Genomic DNA, 22,459 nt, shown 5'->3' with positions numbered 1-22,459 from the left:
CATGCAAGGTACCTAAATATTTGGTAAAATCCAAATAGGAACGAAAAGAGGTTAGAAACGAAGGAAAACCCCTACAAAAGGAGTCAAAGACGACGAAAATCAAACGCACTGAAACGAAGGACAAACATCCCATGTCGCGATCGAGATTCTCCATCTCGGTCGCGACACGCGTCGCCCAGGCACTTCTCTCCTCCGTTTTGAAGACTGAAATTTCACTTCCCTATTCTCGGCTGAGAATTTCCATTCTCAGTAACTTCAGAAATCCTGTCAGGACAATATACATTTGTTCGTTTTCAAAGAAACGCGTCTGTTCGATTGGATAGGAACATCTCTTCACAGCAGACACGTCCCTTAGACTCGACTCTTCAACAACTATAAATAGAGAGTTGATTTCAGAGTTGAAAAAGGATAATTGAGAGTAAAGATTTAGTACAGAATTAATGCAGAAATTCTGAGTCAAACGATTCAGAGTTAGAAGTTCGATTTTGTAAAAAGCGATATGATGTACACACATTGTTTATCAAATAATTACATACACAGTAGCATTTAGGTTTAGATTAAGATCTGTTTATATTAGTTTACATTTTGGTAGTCAACGAACCATCTCTATTCCGACGATTCAGTGAGAAGATTAAGTAGCGGATTCGACCCACGAGCTTGACAAACTCTAAACGAGGTTTGAGGAAAGGATTGACGACCCGGAACTCTTATGTTGTTCGAATGCTTCCATCCTTTTTATTCTCTGTAAATTTGTATCAAATTCATACTTCATCTAATAAAGTTCATGCAACTCAATATATTTTTATGTAGCACTTCTGTAACCGATCCGAAGTGAGTTCTGGTGTTTTCATTAAAACGTAGTTAAATTCAATATCTTTACAAGGAAACTTTGTTGAACACTTAGGCAAATTCATTCTTTGAGAATTAATTTGGTTAAGGTAGCGATCTATCCCGACCGTAGGAAGATTGTCTGCGGTTCAAAGCCCTTTAATTGAAGGAGTTTACGTTATTACATTTTTATAGTTTATACAAAGTTTAAAGTTGTTTTCTTTGCTTAATGCAAACGAATACAATTATTCTCTTATTTTAAACACTAAACGTTTCTGTTTTGTGATTCATATTCAAAACAGAATTGATTTCTAACATTCTACATGTTCCATCCTAATTCTTATACAATCAATATCAAAACCCAATTTCAAATAATGATTATCTATTTCTATAAACCTTAAGTCGCATTTAAATTACACTTAAATAAAGTTTTTCTTGAAAAACGTTCACTGTGGGATCGATATCTTTTTATTACTACAAGCGAAATCATGCACTTGCGGAAATCGCTCAACAAGTTTTTGGCGCCGTTGCCGGGTAACGCCAAAATTTTTGACAAAAATTTAGATTTTTCGTGTTTTATTTCGAATCTAGGTTTATATATACTTATTTTCACCTTTGTAATTTATTAATTTTAATTCACTAACATATTTATTTTTCAATTCTGTTTTGAAGGTAGTTTCGGTTCGTGCAAAAATTTCAAGTTCATGCGCAGTTCTCAAAGTTCAGGAATTGCACCAAACCCAATTGACCCAAAAATTGAAAAGACCATTAAAAAGAAAAAGAAAGACGAAAAACAAAGAAAAACAAAATTCAGAACCACAGCCAGAAAATATGGCAACAATTATGGATTACGCTAGGCCAGGAGTAGCCGGTGTAACAAATAGCATAGTTAGTCCCCAAATAAACGCACACCAATTTGAAATTAAGCCAGCTTTGCTTAATATGTTGTAAAATAACGTGACATTTTATGGGTTACCTAACGAAAATCCTAACATCCACTTGACAAATTTCTTAGAAATTTGCGACACTTTTAAAATATCAGATGTGACTGCCGAAGCAATCAAACTTCACCTCTTTCCTTTCACTTTGAAGGATAGAGCCAAAGAGTGGTTAACTTCCATGCCAGGCGCAACATTTGAAACTTGGGACCAACTAGCCCAAGCGTTTTTATCAAAATATTTTCCTTTAGCAAAAACGGCAAGAGTCATAAAAGAGTTAACATCTTTTTCTCAAAATGATAATGAAACTCTTTATGAGGCTTGGGAACGTTTTAAAGAACTTCAACGTTTATGCCCACACCACCAATTGCCTGATGCACTTTTAATGCAAACATTTTATAATGGATTAAATCCTACAACTAGAGGTTCATTAGATGCTATGTCGGGAGGGTTATTTATGAAGAAGACATCAGCCCAAGCAAGATAACTTTTGGAGGAAATGGCAATCAACAGCAGTATGTGGCTCGCAGAACGTGGACACATACCGGTGGCAAAACCATGGTCCTCAACCACATCATCCGTTAAAGGTATAGTGAATCTTGATCCAGTCGCGATGTTACAAGCCCAATTTTCTGCCTTATCGCACAAAATTGATAGGTTTATGGCACCGTGCGATGCCAACGGTAATCCAATCCAAACGGATGTGGATTATGAAGGTGTGAGTGAGATCGAACAGGTAAATTTTGTCCAAGGGCAAAACCAAACTAATAATCCTTATTCTAGTACTTATAATTCTGGATGGAGGAATCATCCTAACTTTAATTGGAAAGATAATAATAATAATGCAAATGCTAATCAAAATCGTACTAATAATTATCAAAATCAATCAAGAGATACGATTAGCACTTTATCTTCTAAAATCGACAAATTCATAGATTCTATTAGTGGAAAAATAAGTAATCACGACGATGGTTTTAAACGGATCGAGAATAAATTCGATCAGCTTATTAAAATCCACTCATCTAGCATCCATAATTTGGAGGTTCAAATTGGTCAAATTGCTAAATCAATTCCATCCCGAAAAGAGGGAAGTCTTCCTAGCCATACGGAAGAAAATCCGAATGAGCATGTAAAGGCTATCACTCTTCATTCAGGGAAAATTACTTAGGTCCGGAAATGCCCGGAGCTTCAACTTTACCATGAACTGATTTACCAAAATCCAAAGAAGATACATTAAATACAAAAAGTTCACCAATTGACTCAAGTACAAAAACTTTTGTACCCAAACCACCTTTTCCACACAAAGTCCGAAATAAGGACTATGACAAACAACTTTTAACGTTTTTAGACAAACTTAAAAATTTGCATATTAATTTGACGTTTATGGATGCGATTACGCAAATTCCTATTATGGTAAGTTCTTAAAAGATTTAATTTCAAAGAAAATTAGTTGGGAAGGAATTTCATCCATTTCATTAACTGAGGACTGTAGTTCAATAGTGTCAAGCAATTTGCCCACTAAACTCAAAGATCCCGGATGTTTTACCATTCCGTGTAAATTGGGAGATATTGAATTCCCAAGTTGTCTTTGTGATTTAGGAGCAAGTATAAACTTAATGCCGTTGTCTATTTTTAATAGGTTAGGTTTAGAAGAAGATATTAAACGTACCAATATGGTTTTGCAATTAGCGGATCAAACCATTAAGAGACCATATGGTATAATCGAGGACGTTTTTGTTAAAGTTGACAAATTTATTTTTCCTACCGATTTCTTTATATTAGACTTTGCATATGACGTTAATTGTCCACCAATTTTTGGTAGACCGTTTCTAGTCGATGTGTCGGAAGGGAAAGTAGTTTTAAGGATAGGAGAAGATAAGATTGAGTTTAATATGAACAAAGCGATGAAATATCCTGTGGAGGAATTCGCTTGTATGAAACTTGATTGAGTTGAAGAATGTGTCAATGACATTATTCAAAAAGAAGAAATAATAGAACCTATAATGGGAGAAGAATTAGAAGATAAGGACCCAGAGCCTTTGATTCGAGAAGATGGACCAGTTCCGCCTTCAATTGTAATACCCCCTAAATTAGAACTTAAAGAGTTACCAAACCATTTGAGGTATGCTTTCTTAGGCGAAGGCGATTCTCTACCTATAATTATCTCTAACAAGTTAACAAGTGATCAAGAAGAAAAATTGAAAGAAGTTGTTAGGAATAGGATAGGAAGTATGGGATGGCAAATTTCAAACTTAAAAGGAATCAATCCTAGTATTGTAATGCACGGAATTCACTTAGAAGAAGATAAGCCACCTAAAGCGGATAGGCAAATACGCTTAAATCCGAACATGAAAGAAGTAGTAAAAAATGAGATTACTAAACTTTTAGACAATGGAATCATTTATCCTATCTCAGATAGTGAATGGGTTAGTCCAATCCATTGTGTACCTAAAAAGGGAGGCATAACTGTTGTAAGGAATGACGAAGGTGAATTAATACCTACGCGAACCACCACCGGTTGGAGGGTTTGTATAGATTATAGGAACCTAAAGAAAGCAACCAGGAAAGATCATTTTCCTCTACCTTTCATTGATCAAATGATCGAAAGGATAGCCGGTCATGCTTTTTATTATTTTCTAGATGGTTATTCTGGATTCTTTCAAATTTATATTTACCCGGATGACCAAGATAAAACAACATTCACATGTCCTTATGGAACCTTTGCATATAGGAGAATGCCCTTTGGTCTATGTAATGCACCAGCAACATTTCAACGTTGTATGACTGCAATTTTTAACGATTTTATTGAAGATATCATGGAAGTTTTTATGGATGATTTTTCAGTTTATGGATATTCGTTTGATGCATGTTTAGGAAATTTAGATAAAGTATTGTCTAGATGTGAAGAAACGAATTTAGTCTTAAACTAGGAAAAATGTCATTTCATGGTTGACGAATGAATTGTTTTAGGACATAAAATATCTGAAAAATGATTAGAAGTGGATAGCAAAAACTTCAGTGATAGAGAAATTACCCCCTCCAACTATTGTTAAGGGAGTAAGATCATTTTTAGGACATGCCGATTTTTACAGACGATTTATTAAAAACTTTTCTGTAATTTCCAAACCACTTACTAATTTACTTATGAAAGTTCAACCTTTGATTTTAATGAAGATTATGTTAAAGCTTTTGAAACATTGAAAGCAGCTTTAGTCAGTGCACCAATAATTGCTAAACCCGATTGGGATTTACCTTTTGAAATCATGTGTGATGCAAGTGAGTTAGCCGTAGGATGTGTTTTAGGTCAAAGGAAGGATAAGAAGCTTCATGTTATTTATTATTCCAGTAACACATTGTCTGGTGCACAGTTAAATTACACCACAACTGAAAAAGAAATGCTAACAGTAGTTTTTGCATGTGATAAGTTTAGGTCGTATCTGCTAGGATCTAAAGTTATTATATATACAGATCATACGGCTTTAAGATATCTATTTGCTAAGAAAGATGCAAAACCGCGTCTGATTAGATGGGTCCTATTATTACAAGAATTTGATATAGAAATTAAAGACAAAAAGGGAGTAGAAAACCTTGTCGCCGATCATCTATCGAGACTTGAAGATGAAAATGGTCCTATTGGTGAAACTATCGGTATACGAGATGATTTCCCCGATGAATATCTCTATCAGATAAAAAGTGCCATGTCACCATGGTATGCGGATATAGCCAATTATCTCGCAGCTAACATTGTTCCAGAAGGGTTAAGTTTCCAACAAAGGAAAAAATTCTTTTTCGATATTAAGCAGTATTTTTGGGAAGATCCTTTCTTGTTCAAAACTTGTGGTGATGGTATGATTAGGAGATGCGTTAGTGAAAATGAATACGGGTCTATAATGCCAGAATGTCATTCAAGCTCTTATGGAGGGCATAACGGCGTTAGTAAAACAGTTGCTAGGATATTAGAATGTGGATTCTTTTGTCCTACATTGTTTAAGGATGTTTGTTAATTTATTATTCGTTGTGACAAATGTCAAAGAACCGGGAATTTAGGAAGGAAAGATGAGATGCCTCTCACAAACATGTTAAAAGTGGAAGTCTTCGACGTGTGGGGGATCGATTTCATGGGTCCTTTTCCCCCTTCTTTTGGTAAAACTTATATTTTAGTAGCCATAGATTATGTTTCAAAGTGGGTTGAAGCAATTGCAACCCCTACGAATGATGCTAAGGTTGTCGTTAAGTTTCTTGAAGATATATTTTGTAGATTTGGATGCCCTAGAGTCATGATAAGTGATGGAGGTACCCATTTCATAAACCGAAGTTTTGAATCACTTATGAGAAAATATGGAGTTCACCACCGCGTATCTACACCATACCATCCTCAATCGAATGGTCAAGCGGAGATATCAAATGGAGAACTCAAGTGGATTCTAGAGAAAACAGTTTCATCTTCAAGACGAGACTGGTCTTATAAACTTAACAATGCGTTATGGGCATACCGTACTGCATTTAAAACACCTATAGGAATGACACCATACCGACTTGTGTATGGGAAAGCTTGTCATTTTCCAGTAGAACTAGAACATAAAGCTTATTGGGCTATTAAAGCACTTAACTATGATTTGCAATAAGCAGGTAAGAAACATTTGTTCGACTTAAACGAGTTGGATGAGTTACGCCATTTATTTTACGAAAATGCAAAAATATATAAAGAAAAAGTGAAATAATGGCACGATGCCAAAATTAAAGTCAAAAGCTTTAGTGTTGGAGATAAGGTGCTGTTGTTTAATTCACGACTCCGATTATTCCCAGGTAAACTAAAGTCTAGATGGACAAGACCATTTTTAGTCATTAAAACTTTCGACTATGGATCTTTAGAACTTGAAGGACCTCAAGGAGTTCATTTTAAGGTTAACGGTAATAGATGCAAAATTTTATTATGAAAACGCTCAAATTAGGGAAATTGAGTTCATAACAAAATTTCATGAAGATTAATTCGTTAATTTGCATATAATTCTTTTGTTTTGTTTTTGTTTGAATTTTTAGTTTAGCTTTTATTTTGTTTTATTTTTTTTTACACATTTCATTTTTATGATTTTTTTTTTAGTTTTTAGATGAGTTTATATCAAGTTTAAAATGCATAAAAATATATTTAAGTCACGTTTTTAATCAGATTTTAGGTAAATAGTTCAAATTAGAAGAACTTCAGGAATCTCGGTTGAGATTTCAGAAATCTCAATTGAGATTCAGCACTTTCAAAATTGTCATAGAAGGTAAGAGATTTTATGATCTTACCGAGAATTTATATTCTCGACCGAGAATCGGGATATATAGGTTTCGACGCCTGATTTCCAAGAGGAAATCAGTGTGTCGCGACCGAGATTTGCAATTCTCGGTCGCGACACAGGTGTTTTCTGTACCTGTTAAACCTGTTTCTTCTTCTTCCCTGTAGACATAGCTGTTCAAACTCGAAAAATTGACTTTCTTCAAGTCCAAGAGGTCCAATTTGATGCCTTTTCGCAACAAAGAGACACATTATTTCGTCCTATAATTCCTATAAATAATTAGAAAGGAGCAGAAGTATTTTTCCTATTCATTTCATCTTTATCAGACACATTTCTGACTTCTTTCAAAATTCTTTCAAACACTTTAAGTTCCAGAGACTTTTTCTTGTTTCAACAACATGACTTCCCATCAAAAATCTTCCAGGAAGGTTGCTGCTTCACGCCATAAGCGTCCTAACTTGTCAAAACGCTACGGTGCGCCATTTCCTATATACAATCATGACGAAGGCCGACGATATTACCAACTTCGCTACAAATTCTTTGTTGGCCTGCTGTATATGGACGAGTTCTTAAATGATGAACTCGGAATTAGCGATGATATGGATCGCTATTTGAGGAATTTGGGATGGTCAAAGTTTGCCCACATGCGGTTTCCTATTATTGGAGACTGGATTCTCGAATTCTTCTGTATAGTGCGCTTCGTGAACAAGCGACGGGTTCGTCTGAGTTTTCGCAGAGATGGCAAAACCTTTACATTTGGATACCCTAAATTACATGCCTGGTTTGGTTTTCCACCACGGGATACAATCATACATCATCATGGCAGAGATATGACATCCAGAGACATTTGGAGGATGTTAACCGAATTCTGGCATTTCAATCCACGTCTCGCCTACAACAAATCCATCAACTCCAATTCGATGTTGTATTTGCACAAGTTTCTGTGCCACAGCTTATTCGGACGCACCTTTAGTAGTGTTGTCCAAGACACAGACTTATACGTACTTGGTGATATTTTCCAAGGAAATACCGTCAATACTTCAAAAAATTTCATGGAAGGTCTTGTTGCCGCTTCTTGATCCAAGGATAAGAAGATTGGTTTCGGTAATATCATCTGTGGAATAATTCTCGGGGCCAAGGGCACTATTTCTATTCCTTGGAGCGATGTTGAATCCTTTCCAACATTAGACTATGAGTTCTTGGAAAGTGAGTGCCTCGTGAAACGTATCTTTAGGGTCGGCCCGCGATTTCTTTCCGCCGAAGAGTGACAAATCTTCGTGCAAATGAAGATAGATCATTATAGGGCCATGTGAATCCCGATTCAAAGGGATGAATATTTAGATTAGTTAGGTTTGTTTAGATTTTAAGTTTGTAAATATTTGAGTTTTGTTTGATTTTAAGTTTCTTGTATATATGTGTTGTTTTGTAATTCTGTTTTTATGAAATACAATTTCAGATTCATTACCTACTTTCATTCTTTCATTTTTATATTATACAATTTTTCATGATTTCACTTGATCTATAAATATCATTTTCATGTTAAACACTTGCAATAATGATTGGAATGAAGCGCTTGATCAATCATTTTCCTAAACTCATTTCAGGGTACTTTATATAACTCACTTATATGATTCTTCATAATGAAATTTCATGTATCAGTAGTACTTTATTGAACTTAACATACTTAATTTATAAAACGAATCTGTATCACAATTCATTAGTATTGTTTCAGTTTTAATGTTTCAATTCTTAACCTTACATTAATACCTACTTAAACATACATAAATGTTATTTACAATAATTCATTTAACTTAGATTGTTTAATGCCCATTAATTGTTCATTACTCTCTATTTAATGTCTTTAATAATTTATTATTAACATTTAATAAGGATAAACCTTTGGTTTTCCTTGGATTTAATGTTTTAAACTTGTATTTTTAAGTTCAGGTATGAATTAATTCAAGTACAGGACATTTTTACCCAAAAAATTGCACACATGGAGTTAATACGCGCATAATTCAGCCACCAGGGGCCGAATCTCGGCCGAGAATGTGAATTCTCGGTAAGTTCAGCGAAAACGCAGCCATAATTCGAAGGGCATTCCTCCCTGAAGAGGCCGTGTCGCGACCGAGATTCTGGATTCTCAGTCGCGACACGCGACCTGTAGGCAGGAGGAATTCTGAATTTTGCACAAATTTTTGCCCTTTCCTATTCCTAATCTACCTATAATTAACTCTATTCAACCCTATATATACCTACTACTTACACAAACATCACATCACCTCAATTTTTACCCAATCCCTCACTCTAAACTCTTCCCAATACACAACTTTTATTCATTCCCTATTCCAAATCAATTACCCTTTCATCTACCTTCTTTTTCATTTATTCACCCTTACAATTACCAAACTCTTCTTCAAGCTTTTGCTTTTCTTTCAAATTTCTCTTCTTCTCTATTTTCCAACACCACCATCATGCCTAGAACCAAAGTTACCGAACACAAGCCTAAGGTTACGGAAGCCAATCGTCTTCGTATTCGTTGCGGAGCTTACTTCGATATCACTTTCGAGGAAGAGGCAAACCGCTTCACTCATTTTTCCAATGAAAAAATGGAGTTTGTAGACATGCATTTCCTACATTTTGATTCGGTAAGAGAGTTATATTTCTCTGATCGGATTAATGCATTCCTTGATACTCTAGGTTGGCATACTTTTGCTTCTATAAAATTCCCTAACATTACCGAATTTATTGTGGAATTTTTTGTTACATTACAAATTGATAAGAAGAAGAATTTTATCACCTTTAGGAACAATAGTGTAACTTATACTATTGATTATGAAGCAATGGGGAATATTTTCGGGTTTCCTACAAGTGATTTCGTTGCAGAGCCTAAGGAATTCGATAATGACACCATTTGGAATACTCTTTCTGGTCAAGCCTATTTTAATCCCAAAAACACTTCAAGCAAGATGATTAGGGATAATTGCTTGTTTTACTTTCACAAATTCTTGAGTTTTTCGTTGTTTGGATGTGTTGAGAGTTCCAAAATTCAAGTTCGGGATTTGTTCGTTCTTGATTGCTTGTTGAAAGGTCTAAGGGTTGGTAGCATTGGAATGCTATTTGATAATTTGTATCGTGCTTCAAGGGCACACACTAAGCAAGTACCTCTAGGCAACTTATTACCGGATTAGTGTTGGGTGCACGTGGAGAATTGGCCGATTATGATATGTCTTCTTACCATGGCTATATCCCTCTTTTGGATATTTCGGCCCTTGACCGAGCCCACTTGTTGCTTAATTCAAGTCCTCCCGTTTTTGTTTCCTATGAGTCACGTATTGCCCATCTTAGTGGTAATACGGGAGGCGGAGCCTTGAGTTCTCAATTTGTAGGAGGAGGAGCGGAGGAGGAAGCGGCGGATGCACCACATGCTCAACCACAAACCCAAGCACAACATGATGACGATCCTATTGATTTGAGAAGGATTTAGAACCAAATCAATGCCAATAATAGACAAATGAATTTGTGAATTGATGATTTAGTTGAGAACAACATGGTGATGAATGACAACATCAACACTTTGAGAAGGGAAAACAAGTCCACCCGTCGTCGGATGCTCTCATTCTTCCGTCGTCAAAACATTGAAACTTCACCATCTCCACCTGATTCACCTTCCAATGTTTAGGTTTTATCTTTTCTTTCACATTTCCTTTGTTACGTTTTAATTTGGTACAATTTCTATTCCATTATGTTTGGTACAATATTAATTTTCTTTTATGTTGAATGATTTTCTTTTTATCTCTAATGTTGAATGAATTTATTTCATCTCTTGTTTCGTATAATTTTTTCGTGTTTTATCAATTTTTGCACCAATGAGGACATGGTCCAAATTATGTGTGGGAGGAGATATTACATATATCATTTTCTTTTTAGTACGAATCAATGAAACGAATAATGACGATAAAATGAAATGACATCCATTTTTAAGCAACATTTAACATTTTTAAAATGCAACATTTCTTTTATGCAAATGCAACACATTGTGCAACGTTTTATTCAAAACATAGCATTTCTCAATGATATTATTCTAAGTAACATTATTGTAACTTAGCATTTTTATATGTATAAGTAAACATTTAACTTATAATTATTTTTAGGTTATCATTATCATTAGAAATAATATATTTCTATACGGGCAACATTTTTGAAATTTTCACAAATCTTCGATACGATTTTAAATAAAATTATCTCGAGTGAATGTATTTAAGTAAAATTCTTTATTTTTCAATCTCTATTTTTATCATGCAATCCATGATACAATAAATCTTATTTTAAATTTTCAAATTAGCTTTATAGGCATTAATTTAAACTAACAATTTTTTAGCTCGGTTTTGATTTTCGTCTTACATTAACACTAATTGAAGTTTTTAAGGAAACTTTAGCCATAATACATGTTGAATTTTAAGTCAATATAGGATGAATGTGCTATTTTTCTTTTTCCCAAGTTACAATTTTATAACTCATGTTAATAAAATCAATTAGTAGTATTCTTAACTTTTGGCCACGATTGAGACCAACCTTATCACAATCGAGGTATGAAAGGGAAGAAAATTAAGTACCATTTACTTTTGGCCACGATTGCGACCACCCTTATCACAATCGAGGTATGGAAGGAACGTTTAAGCAAAAATTAAGCGTGTTTAAGTTTAACGTAACGATTGCGTCCACCCATGGCATGGTCGGTACCTCTTAAGCAAACATAAAACAAATAAAATGCATATAAAAATACGATCGAGACCACCCTTATCTTGGACGTAACTAAGCAAATATATTAACCTAAGTACTTATTTAAATTTGATATATTTCATATAATAGTTTAGGTTTGGGAAAGGAAACTTTGTGCTTTGAAATGCCTTGAGACGAAAGACTTAATAACATGCGCGCTTATATCGTCCCGAATACTTCAATTTAAAATTGAAAAATACAAGACGAATGATATATCGCCTTTATACTAGTCAGTTTGATATTTTGCGTATAAATTTGCCATGCGAAGTTTATCTTTTTCGGCTTAACTAATTTAAAAAGTAATACAGAGATATATGTTTTATTTTCATAAAGAGATTAGTTAAAGGATAAATTCAGTGAAATTTTGCTCGGGACTAGCAAAAGATTAAGTGTGGAGATTTGTTAAGCCCAAAATATACCTTAAATATCATCATTATTTACATCAGTTTCACTACAAATTTGTGCTGTTTATATCTATTTAGAGTACTTTTACGTCTGAATATGTTTCTTTCATGCAAGGTACCTAAATATTTGGTAAAATCAAAATAGGAACGAAAAGAGGTCAGAAACGAAGGAAAACCCTACAAAAGGAGTCAAAGACAACGAAAATCAAACGCACCAAAACGAAGACGAGGAACGAAGTCAGAGACAGGACAAACATCCCGTGTCGCGACCAAGATTCCCATTCTCGGTCGTGACATGCGTCGCCTAGGCACTTCTCTCCTCCGTTTTGAAGATTGAAATTTCACTTCCCTATTCTCGGCTGAGAATTTCCATTCTCAGTAACTTCAGAAATCCTGTCAGCACAACATACGCTTGTTCGTTTTCAAAGAAACGCATCCGTTAGATTGGATAGGAATATCTCTTCGCAGCAGACACGTCCCTTAGACTCGAATCTTCAACAACTATAAATAGAGAGTTGATTTCAGAGTTGAAAAAGGATAATTGAGAGTTAAGATTTAGTACAGAATTAATGCAGAAATTCTGAGTCAAACGATTCAGAGTTAGAAGTTCGATTTTGTAAAAAGCGATATGATGTACACACATTGTTTATCAAATAATTACATACACAGTAGCATTTAGGTTTAGATTAAGATATGTTTATATTAGTTTACATTTTGGAAGTCGACGAACCATCTCTATTCTGAAGATTCAGCAAGAAGATTAAGTAGCGGATTCGACCTACGAGCCTGACAAACTCTAAACGAGGTTTGAGGAAAGGATTGACGACCTTGAACTCTTATGTCATTTGAATGCTTCCATGCTTTTTATTCTCTGTAAACTTGTATCAAATTCATACTTCATCTAATAAAGTTCATGCAATTCAATATATTTTTATGTAGCACTTCTGTAACCGATCCGAAGTGAGTTCTAGTGTTTTCATTAAAACGTAGTTAAATTCAATATCTTTACAAGGAAACTTTGTTGAACACTTAGGCAAATTCATTCTTTAAGAATTAATTTGTTTAAGGTAGCGATCTATCCCGACCGTAGGAAGATTGTCTGCGGTTCAAAGCCCTTTAATTGAAGGAGTTTACTTTATTACATTTTTATAGTTTATACAAAGTTTAAAGTTGTTTTCTTTACTTAATGCAAACGAATACAATTATTTTCTTATTTTAAACACTAAACGTTTCTGTTTTGTGATTCATATTCAAAACAGAATTGATTTCTAACATTCTACATGTTCCATCCTAATTCTTATACAATCAATATCAAAACCCTATTTCAAATAACGATTATCTATTTCTATAAACCTTAAGTCGCATTTAAATTACACTTAAATAAAGTTTTTGTTGAAAAACGTTCCCTGTGGGATCGATATCTTTTTATTACTACAAGCGAAACCGTGCACTTACAGAAATCGCTCAACATGTTCTATAGATAATTGTTGTAGGATATAAACTATTTGTAAATGAATTGTTCATTATCATTTGTTTTATAAGATATAGTAAATTAAACTATATAAAGGCATTAATCTTTTATAAGAACTAATTAAGTCAAATAAAAGAAATCTTAAGTTTATTTAAGTGATCATAAAGTGTTCATATAAGCATGAAGTGAGACTATACTTTATAATAAGTCAATAAACTTAAAATCAACCCAAGTCAAGTAATATATTAAAGGGGTTGACATATTACTATTGAGAATTGCATGTAACAGTGTTTTCTGTCAAGACAGAGAGCTGATCTCATAAGCTTTACATATGGAGATATCTAGACAGTTACATGGATCCGGTGAAAGAGTTCATTACGATTGGGACACGACTTGAGGTAACAGTATGGATAGATTTATCTACTATTCATCTCATTGGTGTTAGTAGGTATAAGTAATCCTCAGACTGAAACAACCATTAATTAGTGATCTTAGATTATGGAGTGTGATGCTTTGATTCTGTGCGAGCACGATCCACTACAGGGGAGGCCCTAGGGTGTGTGAGAACAGGGTTGGGTATCACATAAAGTAATTGCATGATAGTTAATATTAGATTGAGCATTCGTCACTCCTGATAAGTAGGAGATATATCCAAAGGGCCGCTTTAGGTGAATTGACTGAAATCGCTGCAAGGTGGTAGACTTAAGAGTAGAAATGAAGATTTCACTTAACTTAACTTTCAAAGTTAATTCCATCTGGACAAGTATAACAGACTCTTCATTATATGTCACATGACACGTTCCATGGCTATAAGAATTGTCTGAAGGATATAATTGATGAATGGTTGAATTATATTGGACCTAATACGGAAAGGTAAACGTCAGTATTCAACCTGGCTTCTTATTTCACTGGGAGAATGTCTAAGGTTCTGCTATTAACAGCTCGTGAAGTCATTCCGTTATATATAAGTTGAAATTAATCAGGTTGAATTAATTCCAATAAATATATACAGCTAGTAGAAATAAGAACCTAATGGGTCGCACATGAGACTTGGAACTAGAGGACGAAATTGTAATTTAGAGGGATTTACCTATATGGGCCGAAATTTATATATTAATGGGATAAGATAATTTAAATTAATAATTATAATTGGATTATCATTGTAAATTAAATTATATGATTATGCGATAATATTAATTAGAAGTTTTAATGTGAGTATAACTCTAATTAATTATCCCTGACATAAATTAATATCTAATTGGATTAGAATTATTATCTAATTATATTAGGATATGATTAAGATAATATTAAGTATTTATTTAATTATCTAATTAGTAATCCTATTCTGAATTGGATTCTAATGAATTAATTAAACTAATACAACTAGGGTTAGGATTTGAGGAGACTATAAATAGCCCATCCCCCTTAGTATTTCAGACAACACCAGTTTGGAGGCTAGGAATTCTTCCGAAATCATCTCGTCTAAATTACTCTTTCGTTTACTCTCTCTTTGATCTCGTGTCGATTCCTTTAGAGGAAATCAATTTAGATTGTTATTCATTGGTTGATTACTAATCGTTTTCTTTTCTATTGTCATCATTGTTCGTGATATACGGATTTAAGAGTTGTGGGCACTTCATTTGCAATAGTAGATTGAACTTCAGAAAAGGTACACTTATTTATCCCTCTTTGTATGAAATAATGATTAACGGATCTTGGGAAAAGGCAAATAGATAAAATAGATAAGATTTTATAATTTCACTACGCCTAGGCTTGCCTATTTTCCATCAGAAACTATCACATTCGTTTTCCTAATTTTAGTTATTATGACCTAATATTATGTTACATTACATTTATTTATTGATTGGAGAGTTAATTGTGTATTATGGATATAGTTTGGAAGGAAATTTCATGTTTTAAGTGTAAAATTAAAAGTTTACGTTAAGTTTTAAAACAAGCTAAAATTAGAGGGACCCAAATGGACATTTTTCCATATTGGGAACATAAATTCAGATTCCCTATACATAATTTCGGATACCAAAGAGTTAAATCACTAAAAAAACAATTTCAAATTATCATCTCTTCATCTCCTCCATCTTCCTCTCCATTAACTCATACTCACCAAGCTTTGATCATACCTTAATATCTATAGATTGAACCGTCAGATCGAGCTGGTTTTTTTACAGTAGGTTCTAGACATCCTAATACACATTGTTCCCGGTGTGATTTTGATTTGGAGATTTATACATGGGGTTCGACCTAGACAGATTATAGTGGTGGATTTGAGGTTTTAATGTGTTTTTCTCTCAATTATTACTAAAGTAAGTAGCTATCAACTACTCTTTTGAGTTTTTATGTATATATATATATATATGTATATATAACTCTATGTTTTCCAGAAATTGATATTTTTATGGAGTTTTTACCATGCATTTGATTAAATGGGGGTTTTTATGATTTAGTTTTAATATGATTTTAAATTATGTTTAAGAATGTATACATATATATCTTTGCATGCAAACTTAATTAGTTTAAAGTTAAGTTTAAGTAATATGTATTTGCATGCTAATTTCAACCTATAATATATATTTATATGTATATGATTTGAGTTTTTTTATGACCTTAATATATTTGATTAATATTTGTATAAGATTTGATAATTTGAAGAATATATTTAAAGAAAAGTGTATTGAGAAAATTTATTGAACTTGATTTATGAATAAAGGTATATGTATATATATATATATAATAAGTGATTTCTATAATTTATTTATGAAATTAAATTTTAGTTTTAATTAAAGATTGTTAAAGTAGTTATTTTGATGAACTTATGATTTATTGAAATAAAGTTTATATATGATGATTTATGTGTATTTTTAAGAAATTGAAGTTATTGATAAGTATATTTTTAAATTATTTATTGGTGATTTTAGTACCATAATGATTTATTATTGAATATTTTAGAAAATGAGTGAGTAAAGATATTGAGAAAATTTTATGATGTTGATTTATGAATTATATGTATATACATACATATATATATATATATATATATATATTCCTGATTTTAAATTATATTATGAAATTATAATATTTTTAGTATCCATCAAGAGTAATCGGGATATGTGGCTTTAATTAAAGTCCATATTTAGTGAGAAATACGGCCTGCGTACACAGTTGAAAGACCTATCGGGTAAGGCAAAAAAGTGTTGAGTAAGACCATGCGGGTTAGGCAAAATTATGAGATATCTCGATTCTATTATACTATGGGGATTGATACATACGGGGATTATCTCTCGGATGGATACGATTTGCGAAATATTTATTGATATACGATTTGTCAAGTAATTATTGACATACGATTTGTGAGGTATTTATTGAGATACAGTTGATGAAGCTTTTATTAATATACAGTTTATGAAGTATTTATTGAGATAAAGTTTATAAGGTACTTATCGATATACAGTTTATGAAGTATTCATCGAAATATGATTTATGAAGTATTTATTGATTTACGGTTGATTTGAGTAAATGGTTAATTACGAACCTATTTGTTTTGTATAGTTGAGATTTTAAACAAATAAAATATATATAGCTATTTTGGATATGAGTTTTATATTAAGTGTTTTAATACAGTGATTTTATGTTTTGACTATGTGTGGTATTTTGAGAAATGATAGCAAGTTTGATATTTTAAATTGCATATTTGGTTAAAGGTACTATTTTGAGTATTTTATTATGGTTTAATCCATATGTCCATTTTTAAGAATATGAATTTTATGTGATGCATTTTGAGAATTTAATATATATATATATATAGTTATTTTGAGTATAAGTAGTTTATATGGTTGATAATTGCTTACTGAGATTTCTATCTCACGTTTTCAAATGTTTTAATGTTTTTAGGTAAGAAAGTACAAGATATAGAGAAGATTACTCCCCGATTATGTGAGGATTGGAAGTTGATGCTTATTGTTAGAATTATCGTTAGAACTTTAGTATTTCAATTGTAATATAATGGAGTTGGTAAATACGTTGAGGTTCTTGAATGTAGTAGAAATATGGATTTATTTTATAATATATCTAAGAGGAAGTCTTGAAAAGTTTGAAATTTATGATATTTGGATAATTTGGAGACTCCTAAGTGTTGATTGTGATCGTTCTATTTCACGCCCGATGCCGATTGAGGTCATTTAGGGTCGAGTGTAACAGAAACAACCTAGGTTTGTGGTTCCTTCTCCGACAAAACCCAACAATAAGTGACAGATTGTCAAGCATATAAAATTCACTGCTCAGTTGATTGGGACCTAGAAACATAGACTATAGAGAAAGAGATTAGCTGAGAAGTATAAAACGAAGAAAGGAGAAAAGGTGTGGAGACCGAAAGCACAAACCACAAAGTTCATAGAGCTGAAAGAGATAAAAAGAGGTGATATTGCAATTCCAATCAACACAATATCACTTACATTGCCTGCAGATTTCTATGGAGAAAGCAGGAAAAAAGAGTACATCGTACAAGAGCTAGAGGTGTAGGAGATAATAGCAGAGTTTGATGCTTGGGAAATTCCGAAAGAAGTACCCATGACCAATAGTGGAATCACAATCTAGGCTCCGTCCAATAGTGGTGCTAAGAAGGTTGTGTTCGAAAAACCTTCTGTTCAGATGACTCAACATATCAAGCCTTTGTGTATCAAAGCCCATCTCAATGGAAGACCTACTTCTAGGGTATTGATAGACAATGGTTCAGGCGTAAACATCATGCTATGGAAGATGGTACAAGCTCTAGGGAAAGGCAAAGAACATCTTATCGATAGCGAAGTCATAGTGTTAGCCTTTAAAGAAGTCACTAAATCCTTGGGTATTTTGCATATGGAAGTGAAGGTGGGAACCAAATCAGATCTATCTGCCTTCTTCGAGATAGATTCTTCAGCCAACTACCATGTCCTATTGGGAAGAGATTGGATACACTCAAATTGGTGTGTGTCATCTTCTTTACATCAGTTCCTATTGTTTTCGAAGGGAAACAAAGTAGAGGTTGTTGAAACACCTTTCCACATGATTTTGATTTGACAAAATTATTTAAGTAATTGATAAAAATATTCTAACACATTAAATTTAAATGCTTTGATTTATTCACACTAATGTGTTTGTTCAATATTGAGTTTATTGATTTATAAGACATTAAGATAAAAAAGTCTAAAGGCCCATAAGTGAAAGTCAAGCCCAAGTCAACACATCAAGACCCCACGGCCCAAGAAGATAAAACGCAGTCGTACCAAGTGAAACGACGACTCAGCATGAAGAAGGATCTAGAAGCCTTCTAACAAAAGCTTCAAGACGAAGCTGCTGAGTTGAGCGACAATGCAGTCACGTCAGCGGCAGAACAGAACCAACTTCTAGACAAAGTATTTCTACTTTGGGAAAAGTTCAGAAGGTGCAGGAAGCTGTCTGGAAGACTTTGCCGAAAATGTCGAAACATTATGTTTATCTGACGAAAAGCTACTGAGCACTGCCGTAGACAGAAGATGCAAGAATCTCATTAGCCAACGACACTGAGCACGTCCTGAGTGACAACGACAGGAAGCCGTTTGCCTCCAACGGTTATTTCGAAATTCGAAATTACCGGTGCTTGAAGTGTCACTATATAAAGGCCTCTCAATTGCTTCATTCCATGCAGATCTTCAATTAGTCGAACGCTGTCCAAATTCATACTTGAAGTTCTGTGAGAAAAGCAAAGCAAAATCTTACACCAATTTCCAATCATTGTGCAAAAGTCTAGAGTGATTTCAATCATCTAAAGTGTCTTAGCATTTGTTGTTTAGGACAAACACTTTATCATTTCTAGAAGAATAGAAATGAGAGGCTGAGTACTCGGTTATAGTACTCAGCGGTAGTTATAGGAGTGAGTAGAGGTATAGAGGAAGGTACTCTTGTATACTCAGCTTCTATTGTAAAAGGTTTCGTGCTCTACTTTTAAAGAGCTCATTAGAGAATTCAAAAAGCTCGGAATGCGTTCCGGGGACTGGACGTAGGCGGAGAGGCCGAACCAGGATATGTCTGTTGAGTAACATATTTCTAAACCTTAAACTCCTTTATATATTGCTTGCTATAAAACTGACTAAGTAACGAACTCACGCTGAGTTGAGTGCACTAAGAAGCTGAGTTCAGGAATAGACTCTAAGTGCTATCTCCTGACTCAAGGAAAGAAACAGACTTAGCCACAAGTTGACTAAGCTTGTGTCTTAAAACTACTTAGCACCGCTGTGTAAACCTTTTCTTAAGAAAAGAAGTCAGCCTTAACGGACAAAATTTTAAATAGTTCCTATCCCCCCCCCCCCCCCTTGGAACTAACCTTGTCACGTTATAAGGGACCAACAGAGGTGGTCTAGCCAAATGAGAAGGGGTTTGTAGCAGCATCAGATGCCATAGATGCCAAGTTTTGTGGAAGTGATTTCGGTTCGGCCAGATTTATTGGGTAGAGCAAATTTGGTTTGCTAGAGAAATGTTCTATGGTTCCAAATGGAGAGAAATGAGCTTTAGGGCAAGAAAAAGCTCTAGTAGTGCCAAGCACCAGTAGGTCACTAGATGACGCCCCAATCATCAAAGAAATCGATAATGATTAAGTCTTCTAAAGAAAAAAAGGCGCTAACTATAACCGCTAAGATAAAAGTCCATATACAGGAGTTGTTAGAGAAGATGATGCATAACGAGCAATATGAATGTGCTGGGACAGAAGTAATTTGGGAGGAAGAAAAAGAATCTGAAGATGGTGAAGAAGAGATCCAATTACACAAGATCAAGGCTGCTTCACATAGGTTAGAGGATACCCCATGACAGGTGGAAGATCATTTGGAAGAGGTGAATTTGGGAACTAAAGAAGAACCCAATGTCACATTCATCAGCGGTTTATTGGAGCCAGACTTGAGAAGGAAAATCATTGAGCTCTTACATGAATTCAAAGACTGTTTTGCATAGGACTTGTTATCACCATATTTCATAGAGTCTATAGTGTAGTTTTAATCCTATTTATACGCTTTCTAGCCTTAATACCTTGGTTTATAGTGTCTTCTACCTACTATTTGTCTGATAAGTCTTTTGAGATGTTTCAGGAACAATCGAGGAAGAAACGGAGTGAAACGGAGCAAAATGAAGCTTGAAGGAGAGTTTACTTGGCTAGTAGAACTTGCTTCTTGGCGAGTAACATATTACTCGCCCATACCAGACAATTAGCAAAACTCAGTCAAACTAGAGAAAGAAAGTCAACCTTCAACATTCGCGAAAGAGACATAGTACTCGGCAAGTAAGGGGACTCCTACTCGACGAGTAACGTATAAAGTGTTCCTACTCCAACTCTAAATCGGGTGTTCTATTCTGAATCAAACTCAAATAACAGAATCCAACTCTAAGATGGGAAGAAGACCTGGATAGATTAGGAATAGGACGAAGAGCAATATAAATAGAGGCTTATGTTGTGTAGTGAATGGAGTTTTTCATTCAATAATTAATTAGACTAGTTCTTAGATTAGCTTAGTCTTAGTTTAGTTTTATTTTCTGTCTTTTATATTTTGGTTTAATTTATTATTTTCATTCCATTACCAATATAGTTAAGCAAACTTGACATTTAATTTTTTCCCACCTTTTATGGATCAAGTTCAGTTTATTTGGTTTCGAGTTCCATCTTCCTTCATCTTATTCTTGAATCCATAAATTTAAACTCGATAAACAAAAGTTCTTATTCAACCTATCCCATTATGCCTCCGTGTATTAGCTTAGACATGAGCTAAGACACTTTAGTCTAGGATGGCGGTAAATCGTGCTTAACAAATAGGGATCATTAAATAAGTGTTTAGGTTGTGTTGTAGGACTAACAGAGAATTAACTTAAAGTAATGCTTACCTCTATCTAAGAAACCTAATCAAATAATTGGGTAAAGTGTCGTCTGAATATTTTTCGTGACAACATTTTAACATTATGTCATTTGAATGCGTAACAAAAAACGCGCTCAATTCTCATATGACGTTACGATTACACACTACTGCCATCCAAAGAAAACGCGCATTTTTGTTAAATTTGATGCACTCAACAGATGACACCTCTATTAAATGAATGTCATTGTATGCCGAAAACAAAAAAGCGGAAAATGAAATTTCACTTACGCGGCCATATACCAAATTTTAGGTGCTCGATCGTTTGACTAAAATTTCAGCTGATATATAAACCCTCTCTCTAATCCCAAACCCCCAGTTTAGGTTACGCAAGCTTCATCCCTCTCATCCCTCTCTATCTCCATGGTTGATTTCAACATGCAATCACTGGGAGTGAGCTCGAAACACGGTACTGGTAAGCCATATTTTCTTCGTTCCTATATGTATTAGAGTTTCATTGTTCCTTTATCTTTTCCTCATCTAATTTACTTTTGTGTATGTCAATTTCAGTAGCTGGAATAAAGATCTAGTGATTTCCAGACCTATCGTTGAAAGGTTTATATCTCTCGCTTAGCTACACTGATTTTATTTTATTCAGATTCACTGCTGAAAAGCTTGGGTCTTTATCTTTTTTAACCTAGGGCAATACAGTGCCTGATGCTGAAGATGGTATGAACTCATCTGATTCCTTTTTATTTGAACATAATATTTGCAGGAATAGTAAGAATGCTTCAGTACATGGGAAGGCTGACTGAAGAGATTGTCAATCGGTTCATGCCTTTAGCATATGGGAAGATTTCTTTAACTTAATGAATATATATTAATGTTATGT

General features: G+C 33.9%; 1 non-coding gene across 1 annotated transcript; it reads right to left on the bottom strand.

The window, feature by feature from the left end:
• Positions 1 to 2,028: 2,028 nt before the first annotated feature.
• LOC136204955 (small nucleolar RNA R71) lies at positions 2,029 to 2,135 on the bottom strand. Its single transcript, XR_010675765.1, has one exon. It is a non-coding gene; the product is annotated as a small nucleolar RNA R71 (small nucleolar RNA).
• Positions 2,136 to 22,459: the final 20,324 nt, after the last annotated feature.

The sequence above is a fragment of the Euphorbia lathyris genome, chromosome 8 (genome assembly GCF_963576675.1).
Source record: "Euphorbia lathyris chromosome 8, ddEupLath1.1, whole genome shotgun sequence".
Taxonomy (NCBI): domain Eukaryota; kingdom Viridiplantae; phylum Streptophyta; class Magnoliopsida; order Malpighiales; family Euphorbiaceae; genus Euphorbia; species Euphorbia lathyris.
The sequence above is the reverse complement of the archived record's forward strand: the minus strand, read 5'-3'. Positions and strand labels throughout refer to the sequence as shown.